The sequence below is a fragment of the Taudactylus pleione genome, unplaced genomic scaffold (assembly GCF_031769625.1).
Source record: "Taudactylus pleione unplaced genomic scaffold, aTauple2 ptg000136l, whole genome shotgun sequence".
Taxonomy (NCBI): domain Eukaryota; kingdom Metazoa; phylum Chordata; class Amphibia; order Anura; family Myobatrachidae; genus Taudactylus; species Taudactylus pleione.
Genome location: NW_028284538.1, coordinates 7,818,886 through 7,843,922, shown reverse-complemented (window position 1 = coordinate 7,843,922; position 25,037 = coordinate 7,818,886). Strand labels below are relative to the sequence as shown.

General features: G+C 42.5%; 1 pseudogene; it reads right to left on the bottom strand.

The window, feature by feature from the left end:
* Positions 1-378: 378 nt before the first annotated feature.
* LOC148522957 (transmembrane protein 176B-like) lies at positions 379-23,881 on the bottom strand (annotated as a pseudogene).
* Positions 23,882-25,037: the final 1,156 nt, after the last annotated feature.

Genomic DNA, 25,037 nt, shown 5'->3' with positions numbered 1-25,037 from the left:
GGAGAATGGTTCTAGCTCAGGCCAGTTTGCATCGGGCGGGGATACACCTCTTATTTATTTAGTCAAATATATTTGGTGGGCTGTGGCCTTGGAGCACTGCTTTTTTACTGCCACTATCTTTCTAATTACAAATTGATCAATAAATTTCGGCTGTGTCCTCTTTTAATTCCACATACGTGTCCGTGTGGTTATTTCTAGTTAGTAGTTAAGTTTGTGAATTAGCATAATGTAAGAATCAAACAATGGGTGACTTATGTTGGAGTTGGGTATGGAAGACAATATATATCTGTTTAGCAATAATAAGCATGACATAAATGTCTGTATAGTTACCTCATGAGGAAACAGCCAACCATTCTGCCTCTCCTCCGCAATCTTGTACAGATCAGAATTGGCCAGCACACGAGTGTCATGAGATGAGCATGACCAGGCCAGCCAATAAAAACATCAGTGAAGCTGTGAGAGCAAAATAAACTCCGGTTAAAACTATACATATAGACCTATTAAACACACAACAGTTTGGGGCAACTTGTTACCCATAGCAACCAATTAGATTCTAGCTGTTATCTTATCGAACGTGCTAGTTACATGTGAAGTAGAATCTGATTGGTTGCTATGGGCAACATCTCCACTTCTAATAACCCTCACTTTAGTAAATATACCCTTAACTTTAAAATACACTAGAATATAGAAGAAATGTAGATAAAACATATTACAGAAATGTACACTATTTATATCTAATACTGCATCTATTATTATACTGGTTATTATTTCTGATAGAAAGCGTATATAAGATCCGGTTACAAGTATACATATAAACACACAACATTTTACATCCTTTACTTTGCATGCAGGTCACAATATATATCAAATTAAAAGTAATAAATGTGGCTTACCAATACCGATGGTCAATGACGGCTTGCAGAATGATAAAATGCATCCCTTTCTGTTGTAATAGTCAGCTGGGCTGTCTATGGGAACAATTATGGGTATGTAAGGGCCATCAATTGCCCCAGCACACTGTGGGTAACTGTGGCACAGGAACCCGGACACTGTCTCATCCAGTCACTGCCCATGGGGTAGGGCAATAAACCGGTGGTACAAGGTATCCAGGATGACCTGGGTCACTTCACGCACCAAAACATAAACTGTGAGATGCCTACACCAAACAAGCAGGATTTTGTGCGGTACTTGCCAGGTGTAGCATACCACCATAAGTCTCCTGCTCAGGGCAATGGGCTGTCTCCATCAAGTAGTGTGCCTGGTAAGTGACAAGGTCAGGAATACCAGGATGTAATTAAAGGTGCCTTGCGACATCCTAAAATTTGTAATCCATTGGTTCTCTGTTAACCCCTGTACCGTAGCCTAGAAAGCCTCTCCATGTTGTCGATCTCGAGACCATATTGTGCAAGATGACCCTCCGGTAACTCTCAATATGGATGAGTTGCTGGACAACATGAAGGCTCTCCTCCGGCATAGGTAACGTCGGTGCTTGGACGCCCTCTCCACCACAAAATGCTCCCTTCTTCTCAGGATCTCACACTGTACGATTAAAAACAGTGTGAGCAGCTTCAGCCATGCCTCAGTTGCTGTGTAGCACACCAAATCCACCAGACAAAACAAGCTCTCCATGCTACACAGATGCTTGGAAATACAGCAATGCCTTATGGGTGCCCCTCCCAGTCCCCTTATACCAAGCCCCCACCTTTGCATGACTTCATTAATGTGTGCCAGCATAACGTCCACTTAAAATGACAAAACTGTGATTTTCTGTGTAAAACTCTGAAAAACCCTGCTCTTGTCTGAATGGTGCTACCTGGGAATTTCCCAGGTACAAGCTGTAGTGTGAAAGGGGGGTCTCTACCAAATACCCTGGACAAAAGTCCATGAATGATGATGTTCGTCCATGCAAGATGACGTTTTGCCTCTTTCTGAGTTCCGTTTTTTTGGAGGGAAAAATCTGAACTCCACGTGCAAACTCGAACCTATCCGAGCCTGCACATCCCTAGTATGAAGTATCTATAATCAAGCTGCAGAGCTTGGTGTCACCCTAGCTAAGTATTGATAGTCTGTGGACTGCCAGCCTGAGATACAGACCTGCCCAAGTGCGTCATACAACTTAGTTATCAGTGAAACACATCCAAATGCAGCTTGGTCAATATTTATTCAGCTACTATATAGCTTTGTTAGTGTCCCCAGGCCTCACCTACACTGCAATGTGTTTGCTCTGAACTGCAGCAGATAGACACTTATTGCAGGAATACACTTGCTATGAGTTTTCTATCTTTTATAAAAGTTGCAAAAAATTACCATTTCATTCCATTTGAATAACTCCAATCAGGGGCGGCACTACAAGAAACAAAGGAGGTGCCAGCCCTGAAGGGGCACCTTCTCCATTGCTTCAGTGCCCACCGAGTTCTACCTTAGATGCGGTCATTGCTGGATTCTTGAATCGCGCAGCTGCCATTTTGCATGTGACATTAAAATGCACAACTCCTGCTCCTGCTGCTGCTGCTGCATGGAGAGTGATGTACTGTAATCAGCAGCGGTCAGCTCATCTGCCAGAACCCGCACACAGAGGACGCCTCTACAGTGGCACCTACTAAGCCCCTCACAGTGGTGATGGTGCCGCCCAATAATACTGAGTATGCGAACACATGGATATTCAGCTACAGGACAGAAGTCACCCTTTAGCCGAGCGTCAGTGTCAGAGGAGATCAGAGGTGTCCTTACAGTAGAATCTGAGTGCCACCATGTACTTTGTACAGTGCTGCAAAATAATGCAATAAACCAGTGTCAGTTACATACACATGCTGTTAACAGCAAGCATGAGTGATGCTCCCTTCATGATTAGTGAGCCTGATTGCTATTCTGCATGGCTTTTGTGCAAAAAAAAAAAATACAGGTATGTTTGCAGAAGTGTCGAGGAAGTAAGCTGTATATGGCTATTATCATCTATTTCAGGCCTGGCCAACCTGTGGTCCTCCAGCTGATGGGAAACTACACATCCCAGCATGCTCTGCCACAGGTTTAGCATTCCCTAATAGCCAAACTGAGACAGAGCATGCTGGGACTTGTAGTTTCATAACAGCTGGAGAACCACAGGTTGGCCAGGCCTGATCTTTTTGAACACCCCTCTAATCTTATTTCAGTGTGGTTTCCACCCTGTGCACTAAATTCAGATATCCAATAAATGGGAGAAGATCTGTGAATTAAAAATAATATGGCTGTGTGGCTCTCTCACATTCCTCAACCAACCCTAGCATTACACAGCCTGGACTGGTTCCCACTAAAGCAGAGTATGGGTTCCTTTTGAGAGAGTTGAAATCAGCCCCAGGCAAGACAATATCAAAATAGAGACCTGCAGTGTGTGGATCCCATGTCATAGTGAAACCAGTACAGAACTAAGGGGTCTATTTACTAAGCAGTGCTAGGAAACAGAGTGAAAAGTGATAAGTTTCCAGCCAATCAGCTCCTAACTGCCATCTCACAGGCTGTGTTTGAAAAATGACAGTTGGGAGCTGATTGGTTGGCACGTTATTACTTTTCACTCTGTCTCCCTATAGCTCTATGGTGGTAAGGAAACTGCAAAAAAACAAAGAAAATGTGACTCCCATGCCCCCAAATACTAGCAGCCCTAGGCTGCTCTTCTGTGCAGCTCAGACGTGGCCAGGCCTTGATCTACAGAGATGCAGCTGCATGCCGTTTCGCAGATTCGCCTGCACAGTGCTCTGTTGTGCTTTCTGCAGTAACAGAGGCTGCAGCCACTGTTGGGTGCTGGTGCAGCCCATCGCTGAGCGTCTGGGAGATCCTCTCTCCTCTGGTACTGACAGGTCAAGTAAGTCTTCCATGGGGAACTGGAGCAATAATTAATGTGTGTGTTATTTGTTTCTTGTGGGGACCCAAAAACCTTGTTTCGGGGGATATCCCGCAAATTTGCTTTAGTAAATATGAGATAGATAGATAGATAGATAGATAGATAGCTGAACTTATGCCACTGTCTCCAGTACTTTGAATATGGCCATTACTAGACTGTCCTGGTATCTTATGTAACAGTTTTTGGGGTCTAGGATGATTTCCCAGCTGTTTTCTGCAATTTACAGATGTTGGGCCCTGCAGAATATGTTGGAAATATGTGTATACGGGTTTGCAGGTATAGCGGAGTTTCAGTACTCACCAGTGGATGCCCTGAGACAATGAACAGTCCAATTGCTTAACCAGAGTAGCAGTTTTATTGGTGTTATACGAGATACAGCCGTACTTACTGCTATATACTGGTTTAATGGAGTGGAGCAGTGTGATATACAACTCACCAGCAAGTGAGTGTAGTTGGTGACCGGATGGCAGTCCAGGAATTCTGAACGGCATTGTGGTTGGTGATAATACTGGGTTCTACTGGTGAAACTGCAGTCTCCCACTATGACACTCAACACAGTGAACAAGATGACGTTGCACATTTACAGTGTCTTGGGACAGGGAATGAAACCGCCATGGAAAGTGTGAGCAGTAACGCCCTCCACTTTCAACAGAATAAACAGGAAACATTGTCATGATGCCCGTGAATTGTCATTTCTAATTGAATTGGAATATTGTGGGAGAGCTTGAAGAAATAAGCTGTGAAGTGACACTACGGAACTCACAGCTAATTAAATTTGCCCCATATTATTCATTAATGTGGTAAGCACCTGTCGTCAAACAGTCAGTTATGTGTCTGACAAATTATTTTTCTCAGAAGTACTTCATGGCAACCATTACAATGTGATAAGTTTCTTAAGTCACGTAGAGAATTGCCTGTAATACAGCCCTGGATGGTAGATACTGCAGCTCCTCCTCTTGGAAACTTGGAGAGGAAGAAAAGATGTCGTCCTTAGCAGGCACTCTTCTTTAAAATATAACTTTAATGTATCATTTAAAAGGATTGGGTATGGGCAGGGCCGGTGCAAGGTGTCTGGGCACCATAGGCAACATTTCATCCACTGCCCCTGCTCCCTCCAATTCATACTATGCCACACAGTAGTGTCGCCAATTTTTAATATGCCACACAGCAGACTCCCAAAATCATACTGTGCCTCATACCCTGCCCCCAATTCATAATATGTCATACATCTGTGCCACAATTTTATTATATACCACACATCTGTATCCCCAATTCATAATTATGCTACACACTAGTGCCTCAAATGCATAATATGCCACACATTTGTGCCCACAATACATAATATGCCACACAGCTATGCCCCAATACAAAATATTCCACACATTAGTAATAATATACATAATATGCCACACATTTGTGCCCCCAATACATATTCCAAAGAGCTGTGCACCAAATATATTGTATGACATGTAGCCATGAATCATGCTACACAATGCACCTAATATACATGCCACACATGTGCTATAAAGCTGTGCCTCAATACATTATGCCATACATCCATTCTCCAATATATGTCAGCACCCATTAACCCCCCCCACTCACACACATATACACCTCATCCTGTCAGCACTCATTAAACCCACACACACATTAACCCTGTCAGCACTCAATAAAACCACCAACACCCCACACACACTAAGTCTGTATGCACTCAGTAACACACACACAGACAAGCCCCCCCCCCACTACCTACACACACCTGCATCTGCCTTGGTCATCAGTAGTCCCTGCAGGGACTAAAAGAGAAATCCTTGATTTTTTGTGGACTCAGCGGCGCCCTCCAGTAGCCGGCTCCCCTAGGCAGCACAGCATCCTGGCTGTCAGCATCCTGATGCCGACATCTCGAAAGGGTTAGCATACCAACACTTATTGTTTGGTATACTATCCGTCCCCTCTCCCTACCCTAACCCTCCCTCCCTGGTGCCTAACCCTAACCTCCCCCTTTAGTGGCTAAACCTAACCTGCCCTCCCCGGATGCCAGATATAGTTCTACCATTGATCTTACAAAGGGTTATTGGCAAATTGAGTTGATGGAGGAAACGAGAAAAACTGCCTTTTTTACTCCATTGGAACTATTTATGATGACATTGCCTCTTTACAGAGGTTAATAGACCAAGTGCTTCATCCTCTTCAGAGTTAGGCTGCAGGATACTTATTGTAGCTACAGTCAGCATTGGAATGCCCATGTTAATAGGCTTAGGCCTGTTATTCACTCTTTGCAGGAGGCAGGTTTAACTGCTAATTTGAAGAAATCTGTTCTAGGTAAAAGTGGTGGGCAGTGGATGTCTGAAGCCCCTTGTGAGTAAGGTACAGGCACTAGCAGATGCCCCGGTTTCGACTACCAAGAAAGAGTTCAGATCATTCTTGGGTTTGGCGGGCTATTATACTGTAGGAGGTTTTTGCCTCAATATTCCACCTTAGCTGCTCCCTTAAAAGATTGTTTGAAAAATTCTGCCCCAAGTAAACTTGAGTGGTCTAGGGACTGTCAGTCTGCATTCACCACAATAAAACATATTTTGTGTAAAAATCCAGTTTTAACGTCCCCAGATTTTACCAAGTCGTACAAACAGATGCCTCAGATGTGGGCTTGGGGGCAGTTTTGTGTCAGGAGTTTGATGATTTTGAACACCCTATTCTATATCTTAGTCGAAAGTTGTTCCCCCGGGAGATTAGGTATTCTGGAATAGAAAAAGGGCTCTTGAAGCATTGAGATATTATCTTTGTGGGGTCAGGTTTACCGTGGTTACTGATCATGCACAGTTAAAATGGTTGCAGTCCATGAAATATTCTAATGCAAGACTGACAAGGTGGTACCTGGCTCTCCAGCTTTTTTCTTTTGAAGTCCGGCACAGACTGGCACAGATGTTTACATACAGTATGAATGCAGATTTTTTGGTCCCAAACAGAGCTGAAGAGTAGGGCTTCCATCGCAGACGATTTAGATCTGCCCTTTAGCAGGGGAAGTATGTGACAGAGTGGGTCTCTCCCACATTTAGAGGAAAGGGTTAACCTCCTGTAGAAACCACACCCTTATCTCATTTAAGACCTGGTTAGATGAGTTAGTCAGGTGGAAATGTGAGAGAAAGGTTGGACCTTATACAGTCCTTTCTGTGCTGGACAATCTGAAAATTGACTTTGCTGTGAATACTCTGCTCATTTGAACTGCTGCCTCATGTAAGCTGAATTGTTGGTCCTGAACTGTTGTTTGCCTTGTGTAAGAAACCATTACACTGGCTCTGCCTTTCAATCTGAAATAAAAGCTTACTTGTTTGTAACATCTGAGTCTCCCATTGGTCGCTGGGAACTTAGACGCTACAATCAGCAATTAACATCTGTAGGAGTCCAAGTCGATGACAAGGATATCGATATGGCAATGCTTCAGAACTTAATGTCTGAATTCTATTTCCTAGTTGTAGCTTTAAAAGCTAATACAGTCAAGCTATCAGAGATTGTTAGGACAAAGCTGTAGCAGTTCCATGATTGTATACCAGTTGAATTATGTGATGAGAATACTGTATTACACACTAAAGATGTAAAGTCCAGAAAATTCAAGTATAAGTGTTTTATATGTCATAAAGTAGGACACAAAGTCCCTGAATGCAACCTACAAAATGTGAAAGCTACAGAAAGAAATTGTAACAACAATAATAAGTCAGCTTTACATATCACAAACAGTCACATGGTAGATTGCTGGTATAATGACTCACAAGCCATTTCGGTTGCAAAAAGGAGAGGTTAACATCACTGAGAGCGTGTAAACCTGTAACAGTCGAAGGGACTTACAGTATGTACCTGAAGATAAGAGGTAAAACCAAAGTCAATAAAATCTATAATGTGTTATTTACACCAAATTTATTGCCATGGGTGTCTTGACAAGAAGGGGTACAGACAAAACTTTGGTAAGTGTAGCATAAAGAATAAAAGAGGAACTGTGATTGTAATAGCAACCTGTTGCTAGAGGCTGTACATCCTGGGCACAGAGGAGTGTTATACGATGATGGCCATTAAGAGCAAAGAACACAAACTAAGGAATTGTCAAAACAAAAAGTTTGTTTCATTGGATATGCCAGCAGCTGGACATGTCTAAACGAATGACTGCCAGTCAGAGCCGTAACTAGACTTTTTGGTGCCCTGTGCCAGAAAGAGCATTGGTGCCCCCCCCCCATTTTTCAAATAGGGATATAACACACCCAAAAAAGTGGATCGGCTTCATGGGGAATGGATACCCAATCGCAGAACAGGAGCTCTATAGCAGCTAACGAAAGAAAAACCCCAGTGAAATATCATGAGGAATTTGCAGGTATCGCTTCCTGTGAGCCAATACATAAGGGAAGTTGTCAATAAGTGAACGGTCTAGTACAGAGAAGGAGGTTGTGTGTGTCACTTGCAAAGACTGCTAAAGAAATCCAATGTTTAAAAGAGACTTTGATTGACTCAAGTTTTCTTTGCAGGGATAAGACCGTCAATCTTGTATGTGATGAGAAGGAAGAAACAGGTTTGCCTTCTAATATAGAATGTTATTGTACAGTAGGTCTAAGTTTGTAGTCAGCAAATGTAATTTTGTTAGTATGCTAGTAGATAGTACTACACCCAACGCATTGCATATAATCAACTAGCATTGTTGATACTGTATGTCTACCAAGAGTCAAGAGACTTGTTGGAACAAGATCAGCGGCAGATAAATCAACAGTTTATTACTACTTGGCTATCAGGTTATCAATTAGGCCAAGTCATTAAGATTGGCGATATTGATTGCAAAAAGTCCATTGATTAGTTGCAACTTACTATGCGTAGAACTGTAATCAATGTGCACACTGGATGAAGAACTGTAAGTATAACCATATTTCCTTCCCATTGGCCATCACCCTTTAATGTGCTAACTGGATGAAGAACTATAAGTACATCTGAGTTTCCTTTTCATTGGATATCATCCTGGGAGGAGGAGGGATCTTACTTTGACCCAGATGCTTTGAGCAGACTCATTAGATACTACATTGAGTGACACATGACAATTGGGTGTGTAAGTCTTACTGATTGGTTTTTTAGTTAGCCTTCACACTGCAATCTGGAAACAACGCTGACACCGCTGCTTGAGCGATCACAGACACAGCGCAGACCCATCACTGAGTGATTGATTGGAAGTAAGCATTTGGGGGTGGTGACGGGGGTGGTCAGAGAAATGCAGGCGTGTCAGTGCGTTTGAACGCTGCTACCGGGGCAGGTATACGTTTATGATGCCGGCAGTCACAATGCCGACCGCCGGCATCTAGACTACAGAATTCCGGCGAGGGTTAACTAACCTATGTCGGGAGACCGGCGCCCGGCATCCCGATCGAAGTGATGCTAGGCGCCAAGTGCGGACAGCCGCGTGGGGGGTTAGGTTTAGGGTTCCCGGGGGATGACTTAGGGTTAGGCACCCCCCAGGAGGTTAGGGTTAGGCACCCTGGGGGAAGGTTAGAGTTAGGCACCCCCCGGGGGACTTAGGTTTAGGCGGCAGGGAAGGGGGGGGTTAGGTTTAGGCACTTAGAGGGGGGATTAGGGTTAGGCACAGGGGGGAGGTTAGGGTTAGGCACCCTAAAGGAGGGTTAGGGGGTAGAGTTAGGTTAGTAAGTACTTACCTTCTATACGATCGGGATTTCATTCCATGTCGGGCTGGAGCTGCCGGTGCCATGCGGCCAGCGGTGTATCATACCGAATCCCCGGGGCGTTCATAAATTATCTACACAGCTGGAGCTCTCACTGCGTGCCGGAAGGTTAGCATTTTCTGAGTAAGGTCTGACCTGCAGTAATTATGCGAGAGCCTACAAGGTTACTTGATGTCCCCGATGTTTTCGCTGGATTGCAAGGTATTACGGATGTGAGACAGGGGAAATCTTTATATTGGGCTGCGATGGCATTGCGAATGCATTCATTAGCATATTTTTGCAGCAGAACTGTGAGAGTACTTGCTACCGCAATCATGTTAGCGATCCGTACTGAGGGCCTGATTCAGACCCGCTCGCGAGCTCTGAGCGCTCGCAAGCGGGTCGATGTTGGCCCAGTGCGCAACTCCTTCGTGCGCATGCGCGAGACCCGGATAGCGACGGGCACTCCATCGCTCTGGGTCTCGTACCAAAAGGGACGTGCTGTCGATGTTGAGTGACAGCACGCCCCCTTTGGTGGGCGGACCGGGGGCATGGCTGGCCAGACAGAGGCGTTCCCATGGGAACACCTACCGTCTGGGGCCGGCCCCACTGACATCACAAGTGATGTCAGTGGGAGTGCTTTCGGCTCTGGTAGAGACCCTACCACAAGGGTCTCGTCGCAAGCCCGATGGTCACGATGGTCTTGACCATCGCGGCCATCTTCCTGGCTGCTCGCTATAGCTGTGGGTGGTCACCCACAGCTATGCGAGCGGCCAGGAGGCCGCTCTAAAAAAACAGAGGGCGGCCCTGATTAAGAGCGAGCACTCTGTCAGAGCGTCCGGCTCTGAATCAGGCCCTGAATCAGGTCCAATGTCCAGTTATCTAATGAAGCTTTTATCTGCCCTGTATGACTACATTTTCTCTGAAAAGACAACTTATGCTACATATGATTACTATGCACATAAGCAATTATATTAATATCAATAATAAGTACTTTTGAGACCTGTGTTGCATAAGATGGTTTTAAATAAACATTTAAAAACATAAATAAATGAAATATATTCTCTGCAACTATGTAATATATACAGCCAATCTATTAACTTTTAAACAGTTAAAGAAGAAATGTCCCAAACTAGGAGCCAAAACAAAAATTACATAGTATAGTAAAAAATAGAAGAGTAATGATGTGATGTGCGATCACTTACCTCACATGTGTGGCCAGAACACAAAGCTTTCAGTCTACAGCCCAGACTAAGGAGAGATGTGCAGAGACCCCAGCTCATTAGGAGCAAGGTCACAATCACTAAGCAACACAGGATGGTCTGTAGGGAGGAGAGGGCAGAATAGAATGAGATACTACTGTAGGGGGGACACAATGCACCAGTCTGTGTGATGAAGAACTGCAAATAATACCTAAATGGACAAAATATTAATAAGATTCCTATGGCAGTTACTAATCTCTGATATTGCTGAGGATCCCTATGCAGTGGTAGTGACTAGTTGCATGGTTTATGTCAAGATCTCAGGATGGACTCTTCCTTTCCATATATGATCCAGGAAATGAAATAGACTAGAAGGTGCACATTGAATACTCCTGAGGATCTCCAGTCTTCCTTAACATGCATCTCGGTCCCCTCTGTTGTCCCTTCAGTATTATGTTTGCAATACAGCTAGCCTTGCAACCTAGTGCCAACTCCCACACTACTGCTCATCGAACAAATTACACAAAAATGAAGACATTCACCTCCAACTAGACAGGAAACAGGAGCAGCAGTCATCATAAACACTGTGATTAGCAGGGTGGGATATTTGTTGAGCCAAAATTAAAACATTTTTAAAATAGTTTGTACTCCAAACTAAGGAAAATAGGTGCCATTAAGCCTTTATTACAAATTACTCTTAATTTAGTTACACGTCTAAAAGGCAACTGAAACACTAATTTGTAAGATATATTGGGCCAAATGTAATAGAGTGCAAGTTTTAGTTAAAAATCCAACTCGTACCTTTTCGCATTTTTTGAAGGTGCGAGTTGTTGCCGGGACTCGCAAATGTAATAGCCTGTAAACTTTTGAGCTCGAGGCTACTACACTATGTGAATGTGTGCGGGTATTTCCAATGTAAGCTCACACCTTTTAATGCGATTAGAATTAAAAGGTGCAAGATGTACAGAAGCATTCACAGATCAGTGAGATTCGTGAAGGCTTTTGTGTGTTAAAAAATAAGTGACATTAACATTTTTTTTTTTAAATGAGGGGCTTCCTCCCGCAAAAGCATAACCAGCCCCAGGCTCTGTAGAGCTTGTGCTGGTTTTTAAAATACAGGGGACAAAATGCATAGGGGTCCCCTGTATTTTAAGAATCAGCAACGGACTATGTAAAGCCTGTCCTGGTTCTAAAAGTACAAGGGACAAAATGCATTGGGGTCCCTTGTATTTTACTTACCTGCACAGGGCTGAGCCAGTTCTGGTTGTGGAAATACAGGGGACAAAATGAGTAGGTGTCCTCTGTATTTTCCATAACTAGCACCAAGCTCTTTCTAGCAGGGGAATAATGCCACAGCCAGGGGAACCCTTTCACTGGGTTCCCCGGTCAAAGCATTAAACCTTTGCAGAGGAACGCTATGTGGATCGGGATCTTTGCATATTTTTTTTTAACCCCCTGGATGCCTACATGGACCGAAGAGGATGTGAACTATGCATAGGAAGAGGTGAGTGTCTATTTTTTTTTACAGGTATCCATGGATGCTACATGGACAAGTGGACGTGAATGGCTACAGGAATACTAGGTGAGTATAAATGTTTGTGAGTGTGTATGTATGTTTAAATTGAATTGTACTGTCACGGTGTGTAAGTCTTGTCGTTTTCTTAATATTTCTTTTGCAGTAGAACTGAAGGTACCAGCAGGCCCATAGTGCCCCGCATTCTGGTACTTCAAGTTCTCCAAGTACCAGCATGCGGGGGAGCCTTGATGGGACCTGTAGTTATACTGCAAAAGACAATATTTTTACTACAATTTATTACACTACACTGTACATAATCAAACCAAACGGCCAGGGGTGTCGCGGATAGCCCTGGGCTATCAGCCCAGACCTGGGGCACCCTGGAGAGGGAGACCCCTTTATTGGGGGCATCCCCACCTCCCCAGGGAATCCTGGCATGGACTGGTTCTTAAAATACAGGGGACCCCCTACACATTTTGTCCCTTGTATTTTAAAAACCAGCACAGGCTTTACTGTGAAGGGGGGGTGCACGTCATTTTAAAAATATATATTTTTTATTATATGCACACATCTCATGGATATGTGCATGTTTTTATGTTACTCTGACCTGCTCAGGATAAACTCACTATCCTGAAGCTGGTCTATTGTTTTTGCGATTTCTCAGGCAGTAATATGTGCGAGTGAAGCACTCGCACTCTTTTACATTGCCCAAGTTCTATCTTGAGAATGGGAAAACACCTGGATGCAAGATGTTTTTTTTGTGAGTTATAGTAAAGCCCCAAAAATGCGAGTTTTACTATAGTCGCACCCTATTATATTTGCGAGTGAGTGAAAAATGCGAGTTTAGCGCTAAACTCAGATTTTTTACATATTCGTAATCCATTACATTTGGCCCATTATGTTGTATTTACAGCCACACCTGAGTTTCTAGCATAAGATACACATTGGGCACACAAACATATACCATGATCCACACCTGGTACTGCCGAAGTCCCGTCTTGCATCTGTTCAGATCCCGTTGGGATTCATGATTATTTCTGGAACGTCTGTATTCATAGTCATCAGTGTCTTTACCATAGCAAAGTTTGTCACAGACAGAGGCAGGGTCATCCTGCCAAAGTCTGGCCAAATCACCAATAGTAAAGACTATGACCGCAATGGAAACACCAAGGCATGCCAAGAGACTGATGAAGGCAATTACTTCCTGTTGATAAATATGTGTGAGAGATAAGCATTAAGCATGATATGGTGTCAACATATAAAAAGAGATCACATGACAGAAAACAAACAGTTGATCAAAGACAGGGTACTTTATCTCTCTCCAAGGCTTAGTGAATAGACCCCAAAGTATTTACATTGCCCCAACTACCAGTACTTAATTTACCACCGGGCTTCAGGATATGGCCACGATTACTTGTAGTCCTAGGTTTCCCATGTATGAAGCGAGGAGAGTACGTCCAAAAAAGGTTAAGCCCACTCGGGACCACCGTCGGCCACAGGAGATCTATATTCATGGGGCATATCGGTCATATGCACTGTTTAATATGCACTGAGAGTGCAATCCTAGGATGGGCTAAATAGCGGTGGAGCTAATTTTTCTAGCCAGTCCCCTAGAGATAAAAATGATCCAATAGGAAAGAGAGGCATTCCTCACGTCCTGTCTCCCAGTGGGCCAGAGAATGTAAACATGGGAGGGGATTAAAGATCCAGCCCCAAAGGAGGTAAGTCAATCCTGCTTCGAGCTTGCTTGGCAGCTGCTTGAGGAAGAACTGGATGGGAATTAAGGCTCCCTTTGTCCCAGACGTCTGTAAAATACTTAAGAAAGCATTGATGTCTGCAAGGCACGTACCAGTCCACAGGTCTTTTTGTACTAGTTTGTGCCCACCTAAAGTGATATGACTGCATGTATTCAATGCGGTGACTGCACTGTGGGCTCTATTTACTACAATCCGCATATTGAATGCAGATTGTAGTGTGATATTATCGACTGAATTTGCATTGCGAATTCAGGCAATATCACAGGGATTTACTACAAATCCCTTGCAGGGACACAGCTTGTGATAAAGCTCTGTCCCTGCAAATTCCCTCCGCACACTAGTCACGGTACTTTCGCAAAAAATACTGTGACGAAGTGCCCGCGCATGCACCGACCGCCCGCCACTGCTACCCCCCGGTGCTAAGCTCCCCACGATCGCGGACCCCCCTCCCCCCCCCCCGCAACCCCCCCTCTCCCTTAATTACACTTACCTGCATGATCCGGGCCTCCGGTGATGTCCTCCATGCCTCCGATCAGGTGATCTCCCATACTGCACTGGGACCCGATCACCTGATGACTGGCCCCCCAGGCAATATGGAAGACCAGCTGACCGGAGGGGAGACATCACCGGAGCCTCGATCACCAGTCCCTGGAGCCAGGTAAGTAAAACATTTTTTATACATTTTTTGTTTTCTTTTTTTTACAGTAATCAGCTTGCGGTCTGTTTAGACCACACAGCTGATTACTGGGACCGACTCCCGGCTCTGCTCTGCCCGTTAGAGCAGAGTAGGAGGCCGGTAACTGGGGGAGACCCTGGATAACGCCACCTCCAGATGGCGTTATTATAACAGGGCTTTCCCCGATATTTTTTTACAATTTATTTTTACAAACTTTGGCCAGATCACATTTCCCATTACAATTATGGGAAATGCGATCTGCTTACTAAAAATAAGTGATACTTAGGGGTTGGAGTAGAATTTTATGAATTCTACTTCAATTGCCCTGTAATAACTATAGGTGATACTAAAATAATGTGAAACGGGTGTGAAAACACCCTTTTTCACTTTATTTTAATAAAAATCATGTTAATAAATAGAGCCCTGTATCTATTATTAAAATAGTGTTGCAGTTACATTTGAGAATCTGGAAAAGTCTTTTGGGTGTGTTGCTGAATGGCACAGTAAGGAATATATTTACTAAAGTGCGGGTTTTTAGAAGTGGAAGTGTTGCCCATAGCAACCAATCAGATTCTACTTATCAGATATCTAGCACCTTCTAGAAGATAATAGCTATAATCTGGTTTGTTGCTATAAGCAACATCTCCACTTCTAAAAACCTGCACTTTAGTAAATATACCCCTAAGAGTTTTCATCCATTATTGTGACAAACACAATAAACTACACTATATTTTAGTTAGAGATGTGTGGGTTTGTTTCCCAGAGAACCGCCAACAACCAAATTTAGGGGTTCCGTGTCGAACCAAATCCGAGTTCAGAATCACTTTGGGGTACAAAGTCTAACCGAGTCCCAGTTCGGATCTTCCCACGGAGTTTTGGATTGCATGTACATAGGTCAAAATGAAATTTTTTTATTTCCCTTTTTCAATTTACGAAAAATACAGATCAACAAGCAAAATCAAAACATGTGAGGGTGGTTTTGCAAAACCAAAACCAATAAAAAAGTAAATATATGGCACCATATAAATAAATGATAATAATAATAATAATAATAACACGAAGGTGATTTCGGATCCAAAGTCCAAGGGTCGGCACACATCTCTAATTTTAGTGAATAGAATAAATTAGTTTTAAATCTGTTTCTTATAGAAGGGAATTTGAAGAGGTTGTCTGAAGTAATGTATCCTTAGTGCACAATGACTGGACCAAGAAATGGCAATAAGAGAGGTGAAACAATGTATGTTGAATGTGTTTTTTTTTTTACGATGACATCTCATTCCTTTTGTTAGTATTAATGCATGTATTATCTGTATTCTTAAAATGATCAATCAGAATTAAAAGTAAAAACTTGTATTTAACTATATATAGAATTCGTAAAATTAGAGTAAAATTCACCCCTCTATATAATAGGAGTTTTTGTTTAAAAAAAAAAAAAAAAGTATATAAAATCATTACTTCGCTGATTTAATGCTTTTTTATCGCGGTATCCTAATTGTTTGTTCGTACAAATAAGATTATTCAGCCGAAAACACATAGGATCCGTGATTAGTTCATGGACCTATGTGTTTTTGCCATTGCGGCAACTGAAATACAGCTCTTTTTGGGGATTCATTTTTGGGACACATCATGTCCCGAAAAAAAATCACTGATAAGTGCCGGTGTTGGGCTGGACTTCGGAGCTAATTGTATAGCCCCCGGGGAATCCATTAGCAGTGATAATTTACCCATGCTAATTGAATACCGACCTTTATGCCTTAACATACGACAACAGGAACAGCCAATTAACAACTTTCAAGCACCTTCCTCAGCTCTAACTCGCAATGTTGTGCTACCTGCTTCTCTTACGGGAATTTTAAAATGGCTGAAGAAGTGGGACGGGTGAAGTAACATTTGGATCTGGTGAGTTGGAACAAAATAGAAAACATTGTTTTCCTGCCCAATTTTACATCTCTAGTTTTAAAACCCACCTTCCTTGTTCTACGGAATTCGGCTGAAACCAACCAAATTTATTTAACATCTACACTAATTTGCAGTGGCAAAAACTGTCTTGGTTGGGGAGACCTGTGCTATGCATTATATAACATTTTTTACTCATATGCACATTATAGAATCTAAGTAAAATAAAAGAGGAAAATAAGAGTCAAAACCCTTACCCAGCATGCCTTTGGATATCTGAAAGACACGACACTCAGGGCACCAGATATAATGAACTATAAGAAAACAGATAATTAGAAGCAGGTGTGATTGTAGTTTATATTCTGCTCTATATAAAGAGTATGTGGGGCCACTGCAATCCAGTGCAATAAATGGAGATTTTGGGCACACAAACATAATAGAGTTCCTGCTCATTGGACAATTTGCTGTGAAAAGTGGCAGGTTTGGCCCTCCGAAAAAATTTTGAGTGCATGAGATACCACTTGTAATTGGATTGCAATGAATGGGACTCCCTGATATATATATATATATATATATATATATATATATATATATTAGATTTGAACAGTATGGATGGGGTCCCAAATAGAACCGAATCCCGACTCAGGTCTTCTCACACTTGGGAACTCAGATTTAAAAACAGATCTTATGTCTTTTGTATCGCATTTAATTCCAACGGTCGTACTGTGAGGGGGCCAAAATTTACTGGAAATGACTGGAATGAATGTTAATAATGCTATAGAAGCAAAAACCTAGTCCAAGTTACATGATATTAGGTCTGTAAGTATAGATTATAGGCATCTCTTATTAATAGGACAAGCTTCCCTCTTTAATCACAGTCAATGTATTGCAAAATAATACATTTTAATTTTATTAGTGCTATGATATTTAGCAATTTCTGAAGCATGATTGGTGATAATAGGATGATATTGTCTTCTTAGAGAAAGTTTCCTTGTGAATTTTGGTACACTAATAAAACAAATTCAACTACTTGGTGGGTGTGAATTTAAGAACTTTAGAAAAGTGATACAGATAAATAATACAGCAGATGGTATGTTTTGCCATTCTGCCTTAAGTACAGTGACCAAGTGTGACACTGAAGAAGGTCGAGTCGAGCTAGAACACACGCATTGCTCTATATATATATATATATATATATATATATATATAGTACTGTGCAAAAGTTTTAGGCAGTTGTGGAAAAAGTGCTGCAAAGTAACAATGCTGTCAAAAATAAAAGTGCTAATAGTTTATTTTTATCAAATAACAAAATGCAAAGTGAATGAACAGAAGAGGAAACTAAATAAAATCAATATTTGGTGTGACCACCCTTTGCCTTCAAAACATCATGAATTATTCTAGGTACACTTTCACAATGTCAGGGATTATGTGGGATTATAGTCAGATGTATGATTAACCAATCATACCAAACAGAATGGGATTGAAATGCAAGCAGCTGTTTAGCCGCCGGTTTAAATCCGACAGCGGCTGCCTAACAGGAGGAGATCCCTTCAAAGGCAAGTAAATATCCTAACCTCCCCTGACCCCCCCCAACCCTCCCTTAGTGGTGCCTAACCCTAACCACCCCCCCTAGTGCCTAACCCTAACCTCCCCACGGGGGTGCCTAACACTAATGCCCACTTACCGCTCCCTAAACCTAACCCTCCCGGGGGGGTGCCTAGCCCTAATATCTCCCTGGGGGTGCCTAACGCTAACCCTCCCCCAGGGGTACCCTCCCCCCCAAAACCTAATGCTAACCCAGCTAAGTGCCCTAAACCTAACCCTCCCCCCCATGGCTAACAGGGCGGGCGCCCTGGACTTACCTCATTCGGGCACGCGTCGACCTGTATTCCGGCTCTTGGATTATGATAGTCGGCGGTATTTCGACAACTATAATAAATCCCTAGCCGGCATTCTACCGTCAGGATTGTGACACATAACTACATCCCATATAAAAGCAGGTGATAATGATCATTATTTTCATAACAGAAACAGCTGTGTATGAGGCTTAAAACTGGGTGAGGAACAGCCAAACTGCGCTACAGAGGTGAGGTTGTGGAAGACAGTTTCATGTCACAGGTCATACACCATGGCAAGACTGAGCACAGCAACTAGACACAAGGTAGTTATACTGCATCAGCAAGGTCTCAGTATTTTATATACTGTACGTTCTGTCCAACATCCCTGGGTCAAAGGTATCAACCCTTAACCCCCTAATATGTCTTCTGGGATCCATTGTTACCACTCTGTGAAGTTATCATCCATATTCATCCAGTGGGAGGCTCAGAACAGGCTCAGTTCTGCCAAGCGTACACCAATGAGAGGTCTGACCATGACCCAAACCTGCCTTAAACCTGGCTAGGATCCAACTGGACAACCTCGTGTTGCTTTCTTCCTAATCGGTGAAGGGGTGTCCGAATGCATAACCAAATACACAAACAGACCAATACATTTTATATATGTATGGGATGCCGATAGTTGGGAATCATCTGTCAGAATCCCAACACCGGCATCCCAACAGGGCTAGCATACAGACACTAGTCGGTCAGTATGCTAATCCTCCCCCTCTCCCTACCCTAGCCCTCCCTCTTTGGTGGCTAACCCTGACCTCCAACCTAGTGCCTGAACCTAACCTCCGCCTCCCCTCCCCGCACCCTAAACCTAACCCTCCACCCGTGGTGCCTAACCCTAACCCTCCTCCTAGTGCCTAACCCTAACCCTCCCCCTAGTGCCTAACCCCTAAACCTAACCCTACCTACAGCCAATTTTCATCCATTAGAGAAATCGAGGGTAACACTCACTGGAAGCATTTGGAAGAGGTAGAGAGGCATTAGAGTAAAAGCATTCATCCACCTTATCCAAGAAATGTAGAATTATTCCAGTGAGACAGATCGAAATTACTGTGTGTCTTAGCTAACAGGAATGAGGGAAAAGTTAGCTGCGTTCAGATCTTCTATATAACACTTGGTGATATACATCCGAAGGTTTTTGAATTTAGAAGAATGCCAATTAAAATTAATACTCCTCTGATGAAGTTTTCTGATTGGGAGACATTGAGGTCCAAACTCTCAGTTTTATCTGAGTATATTCCATGCTATGAATACGACACATATATTTGAAGACAGGGGAGCAGACAAAGGATGCAAATATGAGGGGTATTCATGAAAGATTGGAGATAAAATTGGTACCAACCAATCTGCTCCTAACTGTTGTTTTTCAAACACAGCCTGTACCATGACAAGTAGGAGCTGATTGGTTGGTACTTTATCTCTCACAATTTAATCTCTCTCCAAGCTTTCATTAATACCCTCTTAGGAGAGCATTATATTGTCAGCGTATAGCGATAATTTGTCTTTGAGTATTGGAATGCACTCCAGTGATGTCCAAGACTGCTTTGATTCCAGCTCTATACATTAAGCACAAAGATTAATGCGGACAGTGGAGAGCCATGTCTCAGAGAAATGAGAAAGATACTGATGATAGATTGCAATATGTCCTCTTGTTATATTTTCTCATGCCGCACTATAAGGAAATCTTTTTTCGGGCCTGGTACGGTTTCTACGGGTGTGGATCATTAGGTCTACATTATCTAGATAGACAATGTTTGGGTAGACAATGGAAGATAGACAGGCAATAAATAGACAGGGACTGAAGGTCAACAGGGTCTGAAGGTCGACACACTAAAGGTCGACTGGTGACAAGGTCGACAGGTACTGAAGGTCGACATGCAATAGGTCAACAGGTACAGAAGGTCGACAGGCAGTAGGTCGACAGGATCAGAAGGTCGACCTAAAGGTCGACTGGTAACATGGTCGACAGGTATGAATGTCGACAGGCAAGTAAGTCAACAGGGACTGCAGGTCGACAGGGTCAGAAAGTCAACACACTAAAGTTCGACTGGTAACAAGGTCGACAGGTATGAAGGTCGACAGGCAGTAGGTCGAGACTCACATAGTCAAATGGTCAACACTTTTTTTTTACGGTTAGGGTTAGGAACTTAGGGTTAGGCACTTACTCTGACGGTTAGGGTTAGACACTTATTCCAATGGTTAGGGTTAGGCACTTACCCCGACGGTTAGGCACTTACCCCGACGGTTAGGGTTAAGCACTTACCCTGACAGTTAGGCTTAGGCATCAGGAGGGAGGGTTAGGGTTAGGCACCAAGAGAAGGGTTAGGGTAAAGATTAGGGCTAAAAAAATAAAACAAACCATGTGTCGACCATTTGCATGTCGACCATATGAGTGTTGCCCTAATGACCATGTTGACCTTCAGTACATGTCGACCTTGTTAGCAGTTGACCTTTAGTGTGTTGACCTTCATACCCTGTTGACCTTCAGTCCCTGTCGAACCCACTGCCTGTCGACCTTCATACCTGTCGACCTTGTTACCAGTCGACCTTTAGTGTGTCAACCTTCTGACCCTGTTGACCTTCAGTCCCTGTCGACCTACTGCCTGTCGACATTCATACCTGCCGACCTTGTTACTAGTCTACCTTTAGTGTGTCGACCTTCAAACTCTGTCTACCTTCAGTCCCTGTCTATCTATTGCCTGTCTATCTTCCATTGTCTACCCAAACATTGTCTATCTAGACAATGTAGACCTAATGACCGGATACTGGTTTCTACAGTCTCCTCATTTAGGCTGCCTGCAGCTCTGTATATGAATGCTGCAACATGTTCATAGCAGAATACTGTACTTCATATTGCGTGTCTGTGAGCTTTAGTTGTGACAGGTCAATGAGTTTCCCATTTGTTTTTCCCGCATGCTATAGTTCAGTAAACTTTTCTACATAACTGATTTTTCACCTGTTTTTCTCAAGTAACACTTTATTTTATGAATAAATAAATCATTTTAGCGAGTGGAAAACTGACTTCATATGTCTTGAACAGATGCAACCAACTATGGGGCGTAACTAGGTGTTTGAAATCTCCATAGCAAAAGGCCCCTAATTATATACCACCCAATGGTGAAAAATGTATGTAACACATGTAACTTTGACAAGGAAGATGAGTCCTCTCAGCTCTGGGCATCATAGCAGCTGCACCCCTCGCACCTATACTAGTTACGCCCATGCACCAACCCTTTGTAAGGAGCGCAGTAACTAGCGCTCCCGATGCCCGGTGCAGACCACACCCCTCCGTGGTGGTTAAAGCGATGCAATGGGGCTGTAAGGGCAGTGGTGTGGACGTCTAAAGTGTTCTATGGACGTCTAGGCAGCACTGCTGCAGAGATTCTGACTGCAGGGTGCTATTCTAAGCAGGGCCGTAGCTAGGGTAGTGTGGCCGGTGCCATCGCACAGGGCACCACAGGTCAGGGGGCGCTGTTTGGGCCTGTCAAATTTCTGTTTATTATCATTCTTGCTTGTAGCTTCCTCTTATTTCAACCCCAGCATCTCCTGGCCTCTCCTATCTCTTCCCTGGCCCTTCCCCATGAGGCCATGGCCCTTTTTTGGGTGCATTATGTCCCTTTGAAAAATGAGGGGGGCGCCAATGCTCTTTTTGGCACAGGGCACCAAAAAGTCTAGTTACGGCTCTGATTCTAAGCACCCTGCTAGTCAGATGCAGGGAGGCGTGGGTGAGCAATTGTGTCACCCAAAGGACCCTGTGCCCTGTGTGGCAGCACCTCTCGCAAGCCCCTAGTTACGGCCCTGTTTGTAAGGCATATGGATAAGTGTATTCTAAGTGAAATACTGTCAAACATGTTAAATGCTGGTGGCCAATTCTCATGTGTTTAAGATAGCAATATTGTAATGTCTATTGCAAATCAAGTGGTGGGTAATGTTTATGTGTATTGTATCATGGGTAATGCTTGTGTATTGTTAAAATGCACATATAAGTATTTCACTTAAAATACATATCCAGTGGGACCATTGAGCTTGGCTTGCTACAATATGAAACCAGTGTCAGTGTTTAGCAATGCAAGAAAAAGTATTTTTGAAGCCATTACTCACCGGAAATCCTATCCAATAGGGCATCACAATATAGTACATTTCCCGACTTGGCTGAACAACAGAGTAAGTAAAAGACAGCATAATGCAGATACAGCCCAAGCTGATGAAGGAGACCTACATCAAGGGGAAAATATGTTTAATTTGGTATGTACTACTGCAGTCATGTTGATTACTGTACATATAGTAATTTTTACCACTAAAAAAAGGTATAATATTGGGAAATGAATCATACAGTGATATTAGGGAATGCTGCATTGGTTCCCTCGTAATAACTTTACTTCTGAACCATACCAGATGTTACAAATGGAGAAGTACTAAGCTCTGATAAATTGGACAGTGATAAATTACCAACAAATCAGCTCCTAACTGTCATGTTACAGGCGTTTGTTAAAATGACAGTTAGGAGCTGATTGGTTGGTAGTTTATCACTCTCCAATTCATCACTTTCCAGAGTGTAGTACAAGGTGTCATGGTGCTTTCCAGTGGCAAACGCAGGATTTCTAGAGGGGGGTTTCCAAATGCCTGATTTTAACCCCCCCTGCATTTGCCTATGCTTTCAGCTACAATTATCCTGCCCAAGCATGTAAAAGTCAATGATAAATGAATGCATTAGTGCACATACAGTACAAGTGAAAAGCACAAACATGGGCCTTGCCAGGTAAACAACTGTACTGAAATCTTGTCACTTTGAGTGTGCACGTTGAGACAATGATTGTGCAACCATTTATACTGTATGCCTCTGTATTACATTTTGGGAAATCCTATTGGGTTACCCTTTATGACTCTTGCTGGTCAACATATAAATGTTTTGGATAATAAATGGTGAATGTCACAGCTTTCAATGTCTGGTATGATGTAATGAATAGGAGACTTTAGGACTTGCCATTCTGTAAATTTAAAATAGTATAGGAACTTCTTGGAAAACCAGAACCTCATCACCACTGTACTCCAAGTCTCGTAAAGGATATCCAAAGAACTTTTATATCACCATCAGCAGGAATCCATTCTAACATGACACCATATGAAATTTGAATTACATGTTACAAATAAGAAAAGGTTTATATTTAATGACGCCTTACTCCAAGCCAAATAGATGCTCCATGAGAAGTCCCTCTGGTTGGCTATGTCTCTGTCGGAGATTTTAACTTGGCCTGGAGGGTCAGGATGGTTTCCAGTAGACAGTCCAAGGCAGATCGCTGATAGATTTTGATGTTTATCACAGTTCCATCTGTAGTCTCACAGCAGACTTTCCCATTCTCAGTATGTATTTTGCTTACCGGCATCATTTCATAGACCTCGAAATGGAGAGAAATATTAAATATCAATAATGTATCTATCAATGCGGTGAACCAATTACTTTTTACTAATGTAACATTTTTCAAAACGCCATTAATATTTTTTTTTACTAATGTAACACTTTTTTACTCAATTGCTATTTTGTACTAATGTAATACTTTTTAGCACCCTCCTAAGCTACTACTTCTCACTAATGTAACACTTTTTAGCACCTTCCTATGCTACAACTTCTTACTAATGTAACACTTTTTAGCACCTTCCTAAGCTACTGCTTCTCACTAATGTAAAACTTTTTAGCACCTTCCTAAGCTACTGCTTCTCACTAATGTAACACTTTTTAGCACCTTCCTAAGCTACTACTTCTCACTAATGTAACACTTTTAAGCACCTTCCTAAGCTACTACTTCTCACTAATGTAACACTTTTTAGCACCTTCCTAAGCTACTACTTCTAACTAATGTAACACTTTTTAGCACCTTTCTAAGCTACTACTTCTCACTAATGTAACACTTTTTAACACCTTCCTAAGCTACTACTTCTCACTAATATAACACTTTTTAGCACCTTCCTAAGCTACTGCTTCTCACTAATGTAACACTTTTAAGCACCTTTCTAAGCTACTACTTCTCACTAATGTAACACTTTTTAGCACCTTCCTAAGCTACTACTTCTAACTAATGTAACACTTTTTAGCACCTTTCTAAGCTACTACTTCTCACTAATGTAACACTTTTTAACACCTTCCTAAGCTACTACTTCTCACTAATGTAACACTTTTTAGCACCTTCCTAAGCTACTGCTTCTCACTAATGTAACACTTTTAAGCACCTTTCTAAGCTACTACTTCTCACTAATGTAACACTTTTTAACACCTTCCTAAGCTACTACTTCTCACTAATATAACCCTTTTTAACACCTTCCTAAGCTACTACTTCTCACTAATATAACCCTTTTTAACACCTTCCTAAGCTACTACTTCTCACTAATGTAACACTTTTTAATACTTTGGGGTCTATGTACTAAGCCTTGGAAAGTGATAAAGTGTACAGATATAAAGAATCAAGCAATCAGCTCCTAACTGTCACTTTACAGGCTGTATTTGCAAAATGACATTTAGGAGCTAATTGGTTAGTACTTTATCTCCGT